We start from the raw sequence: 13970 nt of genomic DNA, 5'->3' as shown, positions 1-13970 counted from the left end.
ATTAAAACCTTATTAAAATTAAATTACCTTATTAAAAAGTGCTGTGGGAGATAACACCCTAAAGGCAATCATTATCCAGCATAGCTAAGAAGATAACAAATGGCAGGTTGTCTCAACCAGCCAGGATGTGATAAATGACTTCCTCGCAATTCTAAATTGATAGTCACAAGTCAGAGTGGATGGTCAAAGTYAAGGAACTCGTCTTCTAGCTTCTCCCACTCTCTCAAATCTGAGAGAAATAAGGCCAGCAGTTCTAGCCTTGCAATCAGCAAGAGCCTACTTACCAATTCTGACATCCCTATTATATGAACTTAACAGGCAAACTCCTTACTTCATGAGCATCTGCAGCAGACCTTGAAGATCAAGCTCTGTAAAACCATACCTCAATTGGATGTACTCACCCTTCTAACTCATTTTGAAGGCAGCACTGCAACTGTCTAAGTCTTTATGCATTTAAAAACATGGAAAAAAGACAATCCTTTTGATAAGAAATATTAGTAAATAAACAATGATACACTTCATAACAAAATAAAAGGCAAGCATGYTCTGCCCATAGTTACTATTCCTTCATGTTAATAACGTATATATAAATTTAGGCCCTAGTTGCTCACTTACAGGAATATATACATATTTTTGTGGTATGAATATGCTCAAGGAGTGAACAAGAAAGTACATCCTTCAAATGAGAATAAGTTGTCATAATAATTCATAGTAATACACCCACGTTGTAAGAATAACATTATAAACTAACTAAAAATACAACTTTTAAAATGAAAAAAAAGAGGTATGATACATGAAGAGTTTTCTTTTTTTTTTTTTTTTTTTTTTTTTGAAGGAGGTGTATGCCAACTTGCAACTATCACCAGTTTGCTTAAAGGTGTCTTTATGACTTCATATTTTCTAGGACAACGCAGCACTGCAAACATCGAAACTTAATTTTCCCCTCCACTCATTATTTTTCATTCTCCAATACATAAATTGTCTTTATTTTAAAGGGAAATAATATAACATTCAAAGAAAAAACAACAAAATAATAAATTTACAAACATACGCATGAAATAGAAGCTAAGAAATGAGTGCATCTACAGGTAAGAACAAACTGTGCTGAGGAGGGAAGGTCAGGGAGCTGTGAGAGATCTAGAGTGCTGTCCAGTGTGCTGAAATTATTCACAGAGAAGTAAGCATGCGCAGAATTCAGTAGGTATACGATAACGACTCATTTAAAAAATAAAGAAATAAAAATYATGGTACRTTTCAGGTTATGAGCAGTTTCCCAAGAGTGCATATGCATAAACTGGTATTGTCTGCATTTATAATATGCTTATAGCAATTTATAATATGCCAATAAGTATTCACTGAAGCAGATCAAGTAAGTTAAATACCCTTTCCTTTCCACAGCTGATATGAGTTGAAATTCTAGTCAGTGCTATATAGAAAAGAATTTTTCACTTTTGCAGTAAGAATGAGCTCCATTCAAAATGTCTCTGAGAAAGACCTCAAGCTAGGAAAGCCTGCTCTGCCTTAGAGAAAAGGCTGGAGGTCAAATTCAGTACTATTTTGTTCATCAGTGTGAAGAACAGCTAAGTATCACTGTAACTTATGTTTTTATATAATTGTGAATGTGGGCCAACTATGTACTTAATGCAGATAGATTATAGGCTTTTTTCCCCCCCTTAAAAATTCTCATTTAGATAGCCAGAGTCAGGCAAAACTGGATACAGCTGTAGGACTGACATCACAAGTTTTGCAGAGGAGAAAGTTATTAGTAGACTCATGCACTTTAAGCCTCCCTGGTGCTTTTTCTTGACTAATGGAATAGCTGAAACCAACTAGATTCCAGTGTCAGAGAGCTGTCTTCAATCAGAACAAGGTTTTGTGGCCACTACAGCAGTTGCTTGTTAAAAAGGTCTCTGGATTTGAAAGTACTTATCAAAAACTAGGCTTAGAGCACAGGCTTTATTGATAAGTAATTTCTATCTTAGATAATTTTCATTTCAACTGTATTTGCCACATGTCATGCCCCAGAAGAAAAGCATCTGCAACAGAGAGAGTTGTTCAGTTGTTCAGCTGTTTATAATGGAAATCATTCTGAATGGTACATAGAGCAAATAATCAGTTTTTCAGCTTCCAGATTTTTTTTTCCAATGCCATATCAGCTTTGTTCAGCTACTGGATTTAGCCGCTAGAACAAATTCAGAAAATTGTCTCAATTATAGCCATTGCTTCAATCTAATTAAGGATCTAAACAGGCAGTGAAACTCAAGTGAATGGGAGATTATAACTGAAGAAAAAGCCAACAATCACTAATTAAAAATGATGGAAGATGTTTTTGTTTGGCTGTGGATTTYTGTTTGTTGGGGCTTGAGGCTTTTTTTAAAAAAACACAACTTAGCAGGAAACAGTTACTATAACTTTTTAATACAGCAATGTTTCCTCTGTAAAATCTCAGACTAACATTACAAGGAAATTCAAATGAAAAGAAACCTGAAAAGAAACCTGAAGCCTAATATTTTAAATTCAGAACTGCATAAGAATGAAAGATGGAGAATATACAAACAAGCCCAAAATTTCAATTTGTTGGAACTAGGAATTCCAGAGACAAAAGCAATTATAAACTGTAAGCTTTCTTCATGAAACCTGTAGGCAAGCTTCAGCAGCATCAGAAGACATGCCTCAGCAGATTTTAAGCACAGCCTATAAACATAAGGAGGAATGTGGCTACTGAGATATGGAATCTTAAGCTTAAAATCCTTTATCAGTGGAAGCCCAATTTTAAAATCAATACTGGTATTTGACACACAGCCAATACACAGGAACTCAGGTTGATGAAATATGCTTTTATCACCTTGTTTTTACAGAAAGTCTGACAATCGCACTAGGCAGCCAGCAGCATTTACGTAATCTTATCAGGAAAAGCACCCTGTAAAGAACTGGCCTTGTCCGACAGTAAGCTAATAAAAGCACTACAAGCAATCTCCTATTTTCTTACTGATAACAGAAGAAATGTTTTCTGTTCACAGGAAAATGAAACAGAAATAAAGAATCAAAATTGTAACAAGTCTAACTCTCATTAGGCAAATCTTCCCATTTTTTCCATTGTCATAAAATTGCCTGTTCATAAGAATCACACGCTGCACCAAAACAATAACGCAAGTGGGAAATCTTATTCATAAAGAACTTTTCTTTTAGATAAACATGCTTTCAAAAGGTAATGAAGCACTCCACACTGATCTACAGTGATACTATGAGAGCACTTTAACCAATAAATGCACAGCAATTTATCACCACAAAATTACATAAAAACTTCATCAGGAAGCAACAAGTGTCCTGTAACYGCACATACAAATGGACTTCCATGTAAACATGATATGACTGCAGTTTGGACAACTATGTTAAGAAAACAAGAATAACCCTGCTATGTCTTTTGAGAAATACTATATAAAATTGGCTATATACAGGATTAGTGTTTTTGTCACGTTGTACGTAACAGCATCATGTCCAACTAACACAAGCATTACTTTTAAGACAGACTGGGAAGGAAAAGCAATGTGTCATCAAACTACACTAGTAACCTGTTTTATTACACTTGGAGGTCTTCCCTCTTCCCCAATGCATCTCTTGCAGGGTAGACATTATACCTCCTACAAAGAACTGCATTCCTGCACTCAACCTCCCTGCACTTCCTGCAACAAATTACTATATGCTAAGTGACAGTTTCTACCTATCTGTTGAATTATATCTGTGAAACCTTAAGAACAGAACTTAAGATAAACAGCAACAAGAACAAAAAAGATCTGACTGAAGAATTATTTCCTTAATTTCTAGGAATTCTATAGTTTTATTCCTTGTATTATATATCTGAAATCACCCAAAGAAGAAAAAGAACAAGGGTATCATCTATTTTATTAGCACTGAAATAACTGCACCAACATTTTCAGTATCTTAAAACACTTGTATCAGATATTGCTCTGATTTTATCTTTTGGTAAAAGGAATCAAAGTGGTTATGAAATTAAACTGCACTGAATATTGTGCTTATCCATGTTAAAAAAAAAAGCATTTTGCTTAACTTAAGGATGTAAGGCAATAAAACAATGTAAACAAACACGTAAAACATTTCTTTACCACGTTTAACTAATTACAGACAGGTTTCAAGTACTGACTACAAAGGTATGCATATCACGATTGCCATGAAAATCATTTACTAGAAACATATAGCCACTACTATAGTGTGCACACATACACACACACAAATTGCCTTTAAAAATATTTCATCATATTACACTATTTAAACAAATAGCAAGTAACATTACTTATGTAAAGGTAAAATAATTTATTCCCATCAAGGACATACAGCTACTGCAACTGCCTCAAAAAGCATCTCAATATCTCCTAAGCTATTTACAAGCCTTAAAGTAAATGTTAGGAGTAACTTTAGTCTGGCATTTAAAATAAATGTTAGCAGCTACTCTAATTTGGCATTTGAAATTACCATTAGGTTTCGGTCTCATTTCTCACTTGAAGAGAAGATCTGCTAACAAAAAAAATGCCTGCTCTTCACAACAAATGTACATGTATCATTTCAAGGAATATATGTCAGTTTTTTTTTTTTTAAGATAGAGGTCATAGAACAAAAATACCAAGCTCAAGTCCAAAGCACCATACTGTCTCCACCCATATCAACATATATATTTAAGGCCTCAGATGGTAACAATGCAGAGTTGCAGATCTCTTGCTATCCCATTGCATTTAAGATAGCAAAATATGAACATGTTGCTAAAATACATAGGTCAAGTGCTTCTTCTGCAGCATAGAGTTGTTGGCACAGTTCAATTTCACATCAAACTATGACAAGCATTGGGGAGGGGATTAGAAAAGGGTGAGATAGACGCTTAATTAGGCAGATTCACAAAATGATGTATCAGCACTTGATTTTGATAGTAGTGGAGAAAAAGAAAATTCCTCTCTACATTTTATTACACTCTTAAGTTCTGTGAAGGAAACTAATATTCATCATCACCCCTATTGAAATAATAAAGATATTAAGACTATAGAGATGTAGTAAAGTAAAAAAATATATATTTACCAGTAAATTATAGACAGTGTTTTTCCTCTACAGAGGATTGGAACTAGAAATAAAGCCGTAACAACACGGCAAATCCACTGCTTGTTAAAATTAATAGTAAGATATCAAATACTCTTACAACTGTAGGATATGGGGAAGGTTTGGGGGTCAGGGAAGACAAGAATTATTACCAAAATAAGCACGGGGTATTCCTGTAGAAATGCATGCAAAAGTCATATTACAGTTCCAAAGTCTTTTCTTTCCAAGAAAATTCTTGAAAGACAGCTATATGAAGACTGACTTGTATTTGTCACTGTCTTTCTTCTTTATTAAAATATCTCATACTCTGAAATGATTACTTRAACAGATTGAATTTTTGCTTCTCATTGATACGATATCCATTCTGCTAATCCTTTTAAAAACAGCATTTACACTTTCCAGTACCACATTTTGAAAAACAATAGTTGAGCTAAACTGGCACAGTACCCATAGCACGAGGAAAAAAGTTTGGCAGCAGGGACTATCTTCTCTGCTGTATCATTGGCTTTTATAAACATGATTGTATCATTCTGAGTATACAACATTCAAATTCATTTTTCCACAGTAGTCATGGCAATTTACTCTATGACACTTACAAACTCCAGGTTAATGTTAGTAAGTAAGTTTGCTAAGCTTCACTCCATTACCCTATCCAATTTTCTCTACTGTATGAAAATTTCTCTATACACTTAACTCACCTTAAAAGAATAATTCACGTCTCTGCACGAGGCAGTGTAAATAAAGTCTATTTGAAGAACCTCACTTCATAAGACAAGAGGCAATGGGCAGAAACTGAAGCACAGGCAGTGCCGCCTGACCGTGAGGGGGAATTTCTTCCCTGTGAGAGTGACAAATCACTGGAGCAGGTTGCCCAGAGAGGTGGTGGAGTCTCCTTCTCCGGAGATCTTCAAGGCCCACCTGGCTGCAACCCTGTCTAACATGCTGTAGGTGCCCCTGCTGAGCAGGGAGGTTGGACTAGATGATCTCCAGAGGTCCCTTCCAACCTTACCAATTCTATGATTCTATGAAGTACGAGAACTTCAGCTGCATAGAATTTGTGATGCCGCTAATCCTGTAACACTGTTCAGTGGTTATAGTCACTCATAGATGTGTTTTATCTGAAAGTTCGAATAAGCATCTCTGCACACTTAAAGATGATTGCCACATATTGGTCCGGTTTTAAGAACATTTTTAAGTGTAGGATTAATTAAGGGCCACAAGTGCATAGGTATCTGTCATAGGTATCYSCCCTCAGTCTKCTCTTCCCCAGGCTGAAGAGGCCCAGCTCTCGCAGCCGTTCCTCACAGGACAGGTGCTCCAGCCCTCTGACCATCTTCGTAGCCCTACGCTGGACTCTCTCCAGTAGCTCCATGTCTCTCTTGTAGTGGGGAGCCCAGAACTGGACGCAGTACTTGAGATGAGGCCTCCCCAGGGCTGAGTAGAGGGGCAGGATCACCTCCCTCAACCTACCAGCAACAGAATTAAACAAGTTTACCTAATTCACTGTGAACCTTGAAACACTTTGCCACTGCAGTGAGCTCTATGAGTAGACAGGAGCTAAATACTCTTTCACAGATTTTAATGTTATTGCAAGGAAATCATCTAAAATTCTCTAGCAATAAGAGTTCAACATAGAATCTGTAATACCAGCAATAAGACGACCTTTCAACACTTCATTTCCATGTCTTCCTGAAATAGTGTGATGCTTTTGCCACTCTAGGAAGTCCATTTAACTGCTGGACAGTTGTGTTTCTTTATTTAGCTCTTTCACCTCAAGTCATCTGCTAATGGAAAGGGAGAGGAAGCAGGTATTCACACAAACAGAATGAGTAGACACCATGAACCCAGAAGAACTGAAAGCCATAACCTCACCAACACAGACCAAAGTGTTGAGTTCAAGCAAAAGAGTTTCCCCTTGCGAGAACCATGCTGCGAGCGCTTAGGGGGGATAGAGGACCACATACATAAGCCTGAGCAACCTCTTTGGTCAGTAATAAGCCTGGTACACTGTTCCCAAAGCAGATCCACAACACAAATCAGAACATCACCGGAATTTACATAAGCTGACAATATTATGTGAAAAACCTAGACTTTAGGACTTGACTTACAATATCTATCAGTAATACCAGGGAGCTTCATAAGAGACGACCACATATTCAAGCAGGACAGTTCATTTCTGTCCAGCAGAAGAAAATTTTGCAATTATATTTTAATGAGCATATTACAAGTTTTTAAATATTAATAGTAGAAGACAAAAGGAACTTTCATGAGCTTAATTTACCAGGCCAGTTTGCTCTATTCTCCTGCAGAATTTCCAAAAATTTCAAGATAAAGCTTTGTTTTCCAAGACATGAGAGTCTTGTTGAAAAGAAGCAAATCAGCCCTCATATGGGGGGGGGGAGAGTATATGAAATGATTCTTATCATTTACAAAACTCCACACTTCCCTCCACCACCCTAAATTAAGTATCACATTTAGCTGACCTCTGTGTGAACATTGCACATATTCTTCAGTTAAATCTAATGATCAAATCAAAACAAGAATGACAGAAAACAATTTTAAGCTAGGTAACACTTTAAACTTCTGCTTTTCACATCTCAGATCTTAATATGAAGAACAACTTCCACCTGAACCTTTATCATTAACCAACCACTGGAAGAAAAAAAAAAAACAAACAAAATCTAAAGTTTTATGTTTCAGTATATAACTCCTCAGACATTATGAACTCTTATGACAGTGTTATTGCTAACTAATTGGGTAATATTTCCAGGGATACCGTTTATCTCAAAGGTGCCCAAGTGAAAAACAGAAGAATCATGTTCACTGAACTTGTCAAAGCCAAATACTGAATGAAAAAGGCAACTCAAAGAAAAAGAAGGAAAAAAAGAAGTCTCCAAGCTTACCAATACTACAATCACTCAAGCCTGTTGATAAATCATCAGATAAATCATCTGTTAAACTTAACAGTTTCCTGAAAACTAGGTCAGAGGAACTACAAGAAAAAAAAAAGTTAAAACACCACTTCTCTCGGTGATGCAGTTTATCACCCCATCTCTCAGATAATCCTTAAAAGAAGATCATGTCTGTTTCCCCAGTAGCTCCACTTTTCCATATAGAAACAGTGAACAGAAAGACCCAGAGGCCAGAAATATGTTTATAAAAAAGATGTCTATATTATGTCCAACACATACTTCTATACTACCTAGAAACAAGCTATTTGTTTCTTGGGGCAGAGGGGAGGGTTCTGTTTCTCTTATCCAATACATATTTAATCTACACATACTAAAAAGAAAGATTCCTACCTGCAAAAATATTATTAAAAACTGGCACACATTTTCTATGTCTTTTGTTCTAACCATTACTGTAACATGAAATTACAGTTTTCTTATTAACTAGAACAACAGGATACTATACTTATTGATGGAACAACATTATTGTACACTTATCAGTCACAGAGAACAGAGGTCAAGGGATGAAAAACAACACACTGATGCCTTTTAAATGATAATAAAGGCTAAGTTATAGAGCCCATGCCTACATCTACCATGAAATGCACATGCATATTAATAATATTAAATAAATGCAGGCTTTAACATGGTATTATTATTGTTTTTAAACAGAGATACTAATCTCATTAAAACATTTTTTCATCCAATTTCTAATATTAAGAAACTGCTACTTGACAGTTTATACGGAAAAATGCCRACTGCTTGGCAGTAACAGTGAACTACATGCACTCAAACAAAAATGTTAAAATCCCTGAACTGCAATTTGCAACTTTTTTTTTCTCTTTTTATTTTTACATATGCTGCTTTTTTCTGTAATTCAGAGACATTAACCACAGGAGATTGCTTTACTGTACTAAAGCATGCTGCAACCGTGTGCATTGTGTAAAGCTACAGTACATCGCAGGCTGCTGAGCAGCCAGAAACGCYGGCTAGCAAAGGCAGGCTTGTCCTACCGTATCAGATCAAACCTTCCTCTTACCTCGACTTCCTTGCTCTTCTCTTTGTTTCTGCCCATTGAACTTCTCCCATTGCTGGCCGTCTCCCGCGCTGGGACTACAGAAATCTGTTGGAGGGGCATTTTTACAGTGCTGCAGGTTGCCAATACCTGATTGGATGCCTTATATCTTCACTCCCCCCGAGTAGCCCACCTGTATAATTGTTCATATCCTTGCTTTGCCAAGCTCAGCTCTAAATAAAAGGGGGAAAATATTATTTGAGAAACTGTGCAGCGCATGCCAGGGTCTTCCATCAAAACAGTAAAGGAAAGCATACTGAAAGCAAAAAGAAGAAACAGCAAACAAAGCAGTAAGGCATCATAATCCACAGAGTTTTGCATTCTTCGAGGGCTGAGTTACCGCGAGGTGCAGCTCCCCCGCTCTGTCCCTGGAGCACCCCCTCGGCCCGCCACCCCCCGAGAGCATTGCGGGAGACAATTCAATTTCTGTGTTACCTAATGACTGTCGCGGAAACCAAGGAAACCCAGGTCCCGCTGGCCCGTATTAGCAATCGCTTCCCTTTAATGGCACCGGCTCCCACGTTTGCAGCGGCTGCCACTTCTGCATTTGTTTCCCATCCCATTGCACAGGAGTCCACTAAGCACCCACAGACACTGCATGGTGCTGACTAGGTAAAGCAGCATAAGGCTGAAAAGCTTAGTGTCCTATTTTGGAGCCAAAATCTCCTCCTTTAAAAGCACGGATAGCTTGCTGTGTCCTTCATGCGTCTACAATAATCTGCTTAGGTCAAAGGATCTGCCTTGAAGTGAAGAGCAGCAGTAAGCGAATGAGGTGTAAAAAGGAAGACAAGACTGGGAGCAATTGCAAATGCGCCTTTCCGAGSTTGAGAGTAAAAAGTTAACCCTTTGCTGGGCTCTTCTTTTCCTGAGACATCACCAGAAGCACGCGCAGCAGGGTAAGCCAAAGGCAGACGCACACAGAGGCTCCACAGTAGCGCGCGCAGTCGGAAAATGCAGCGTACTCGAGCTCATCCTCCTATCCAGCAGCTCCTGCTTCTCCCACTTGCAAGACAAAGATCACCCAGGAAAATTGTCTCATCCTCTCCTCTGCCCCCCCCTCCAAAATACAAAACAATAGAGGAATATCCAAGGTGCAGGACTATGGGAAAGGATATGAAGAAAGGAAAGCCTTAGCATTTATATTCCTTAAAAATATTTATTATTAATAATAAATATTAAGGGGGTGGCAAAACTGGCTCTGTTAAAGGTATAAAGAAATACCTAGATTAGAAGTCAAAATATAAATAATACGGGAATCAAAGTAGAAAAAGACAAAACCAGAGCAAATGCCTTTATTTCTAGCTGTGTACGGTTACGCTGTGAATTCTACCAAAAAATAAAGGTACTTCCATGCCGCCTGGATATTCTTATAAAGCCACACGTGGAAGATTTAAAACACTTGCTTCACTCCTCCATTATTTTAGTTTCTACTTCCCAGTTTGAGTTAGAATCACACAACGGGTAAGGTTGGAAGGGACCTCTGGAGATCATCTAAGTCCAACCCCACCACCCCCCCGCTCAAGCAGGGTCACCTAGAGCTTGTTAGACAGGGTTGCAGCAACAAGGACCCCCCCTTGCTGAAGCCCAGGCTTGAGCCAGGGACCTTTAGATCTTCAGTCTAACGTTCTCCCAGCCGAGAAGAACTTACTAGAGATTAAACTGACATAAATTAGGACCTGATCCACACTGTCATCTCAATTTTACCTCACTGGTTTAAACTAAGTTATACTGACACACTGAAACTTAAGCATTTATCAAATACATTAAAGCAGCATGGTAACTTTCACTATGAGTTTAGACGCATGTGTATATTTGTGTGCACGTATATATGTATGTGTGTGTGTGTGTGTACATATATATATATATATATATATGTTTGCACTAGTGAAATAGCTTCACAAAGCATAAAAAGAAGTCTATTCCCATTTGCACCGTTCCTTTAAATATTTTAATTTTTACATGTTTAYTCCATCTTTACTCTCTGATTTTTCAAAATCAGTTTGAGTATGTTTAAACAGCTTGAAACGACAYAGGAAGATTTTTCAGAATTTTGATGACAGACCCTTGCTTACTGAAACAGTTCTAATCCAAAGATGTATTTTAACAGTATTCCAAGACAAGAAATGCCAAATACCAGGCTGGTAAAGTTTAATTGTTAATCTTAAACTCTACTAAAATGTAAAGGAAATTCTTATTAGATTAACAGAAAGTTTTAAAGGTACAGACAAACTCTTTTCCTTCCTCTGAGAAAGGACTGGATTAGGAATCCCTAAATCTGGCTCTGTTTAGTCATGACAATCACCTACCTCTTTGATAAAAACACTAGTAGAAAAACAGTATTTTTAAGGACTTAAAATGGAGCTTTTCTGTAGTGTGTGTTTCCATATCTAATTAGGTTTAAAAAAATCCACTTACATTTTGACACTGGGSAAATAACTCTGCATTTTAAAACATCTAAATTTGAGATTCAAGTTAGCGATTTCTAGGTTAACTAGTAATCTCTTTAATCCCATCTATGTCTGTTTTAGTGATCCAGAATAAAGACCTTAAAGGGTGTGATGTGCTTAGTTCTTTTTAAGATGAATAAATCCTGTCCCCCTTTTTCCCTCCACAGTGAACTATATAAGCCATTAACAGCTATAAAAAAAAAATGTGATCAAGGGATAAAACTTTACAATTGAATAAATGCATGCTTGCATTCCGCTTAAGGGTTTCACTAATAACAATTCTTTGCCATGTTGAGATTTCAAATTAACACGTCCTTAAACTGCATACATTGAATATTGTTCTCCCCTCCTCAAGTTTTTTTTAAACAGAAGTTGCAAAACTACCAAGCTTTATACTGCTATATGTAGATATGTGGAGAGCACCACTGCTTCTTAAGAAATTACTGGAAGCCAAGGGACATATCCAAGATCACACCATAAAACTCTGGCAGCAGCACAGTTAGGATTATTATTCAGATCCAAACTCTAGTCTTGTATTCCCTCTCTGCTTTTTCGAGTATGTATTCCATAGAATTTTAAAATAAAAAGCCTCTGCATCTGATGTGAATACATCTATGATCTCTAAACAGCAGTACAATATGAGAATACATCTTGGAAAGACAACAGGACTGTTGATTCAATTTGCAATGTATTTTAACTCCCAGGGTCTCAAAACACTTCACAACATTTAGAGAACGATTTGCAGACTTCTGTGCTCCCCCCAACCACTTCTTACTACAGCTCAGGGAGTCGCCAGCTGGAGTCAAACACAAAAGAGGGGGTAGAGGATAAGCAGTACAAGCCTGAGGTAAGCTCCAGGTAGATGGAATATAACTTTGTCAGATATTTATTCTTCCCTCCTTTGCTGTGCAGGACTGTAACTCTACCTGCTCAGTTCCTTGAAAGTTACTGGCACTTCTTATAAAGAACTAAACTATGCTTACACTAGGTTTATGCTCTAACCTGCAACATGTGGCATCCCCCAGTCCATCCCCATCACTCATGCCACCATGACTACTACATACGCTTTCATACTTAGGGCACATACATTCTCCATACAAATAATCTGTGAAAATAGCTCCACAAGAAGATGGCCCAACTATATTTTCAGTGTTAGTATAGACAACAAAAAGGGATTAGAATTCAACTACACACACACAAACACACACACTGTTTTGTTTCTAATTTCATGAAGAGCACATGGTCTTCTTAGCATACCAGTTTAAACAAGCACACTATGGTGAAGCAAAAAGAGAATCGGATGAAGTCTGAGTAATGGTCCAGCCATGGTGTCATCAACAAAAGAATGAAGATCAGTGATATTGCCCCCTTAATCAACTTTGTTGTAACATAATTAGAATGAAACATTACACTGCCACTTTCCTAGTATGTTATTGCCACTCTGACTTGTTGCCATCACTTTCCAAATCCCTAACTTCTGCAAGATTCTTGAATTGAAGAAAATGTAAGCTTTTCCACATAAATAGCACTTTCTTTTATGAAAAAAGGGGATTAATTTCTACTCAGCATAAAATCATCTTCAGTTAAGACATATCATAGCCATTAAACAGTATTTTAAGACAAGAGCTGTACTCAAGTTAGAAGAAAATAGCATTTGCAAAAATAAAATGCTTAGATGTTGACAGAGCAGCCTACAAACATTTTGTCAAAAAGCAACATTGGCTATGAACAAATGATGTACAAAAATGTATAGGCTTACAGCTTGTAGTCCTGAGATCTAGGAATGAGTTCCATTTTCCTCAAAAACAGTTTAGAAAAGTTGCATATACTGCACACACTACACTCCCTTTACTCTGCTATCTGACCAAGGAGTTCTTACACCTCCATAAATAATTCCAATTTATTATCATGTTTCCTAYATACTCCATATATCTTACTTGACCTCTAGTCTATACCTTCAGTGTCCTCAAGGGTATATTGCTTTCAGCATTAAAGAACTCGGTCAGTTAGATTTTCATTTTGTTAATAAGAAACTTTTTTATGCATAAGGCTAACTATACCACCCCATTTCTCCTCATCATAACTTTATTTAAGAGCACAACAAAACAATGTGGCTTTACTAAAAGAGGTGCTGGGCTTCTGGGTAACTTTCTGTTACTGCACTTACATGTACAGCAGTCCTAGATAACTCTATATAAAGTACAAAACTTTCTGTAAACAAAAACTTTCTGCAAAGGAAGAATTCTGGTTCCCTATGATATTAACAAGTGCATGAAAGCACAAAAAGATAAACTAATATAACAACTGCAAATGTTAATAATAAAAGAAATAAACATTGTCAGCACACAGATTTAGAAAAAACAATCAATTAAAAATTAAGGTTACATACTACTATAT

The 13970-nt window shown here is 37.0% G+C and overlaps 1 protein-coding gene across 1 annotated transcript in view; it reads right to left on the bottom strand.

Moving 5' to 3' along the window:
* The window catches only part of MARCHF1 (membrane associated ring-CH-type finger 1), a 123551-nt gene extending 114412 nt beyond the window's left edge, over positions 1 to 9139 (bottom strand). The window contains exon 1 of the mRNA XM_085319893.1: positions 9091 to 9139. The gene's annotated coding sequence lies outside the window, so the exon portion shown is untranslated. The remainder of the gene's footprint in view (positions 1 to 9090) is intronic.
* Between the last annotated feature and the right edge of the window lie 4831 nt (positions 9140 to 13970).

This window comes from Rhea americana, unplaced genomic scaffold (genome assembly GCF_003343005.1).
Source record: "Rhea americana isolate MKP2758 unplaced genomic scaffold, rheAme1 scaffold_60, whole genome shotgun sequence".
NCBI classification, from domain to species: Eukaryota; Metazoa; Chordata; class Aves; order Rheiformes; family Rheidae; genus Rhea; species Rhea americana.
The sequence above is the reverse complement of the archived record's forward strand: the minus strand, read 5'-3'. Positions and strand labels throughout refer to the sequence as shown.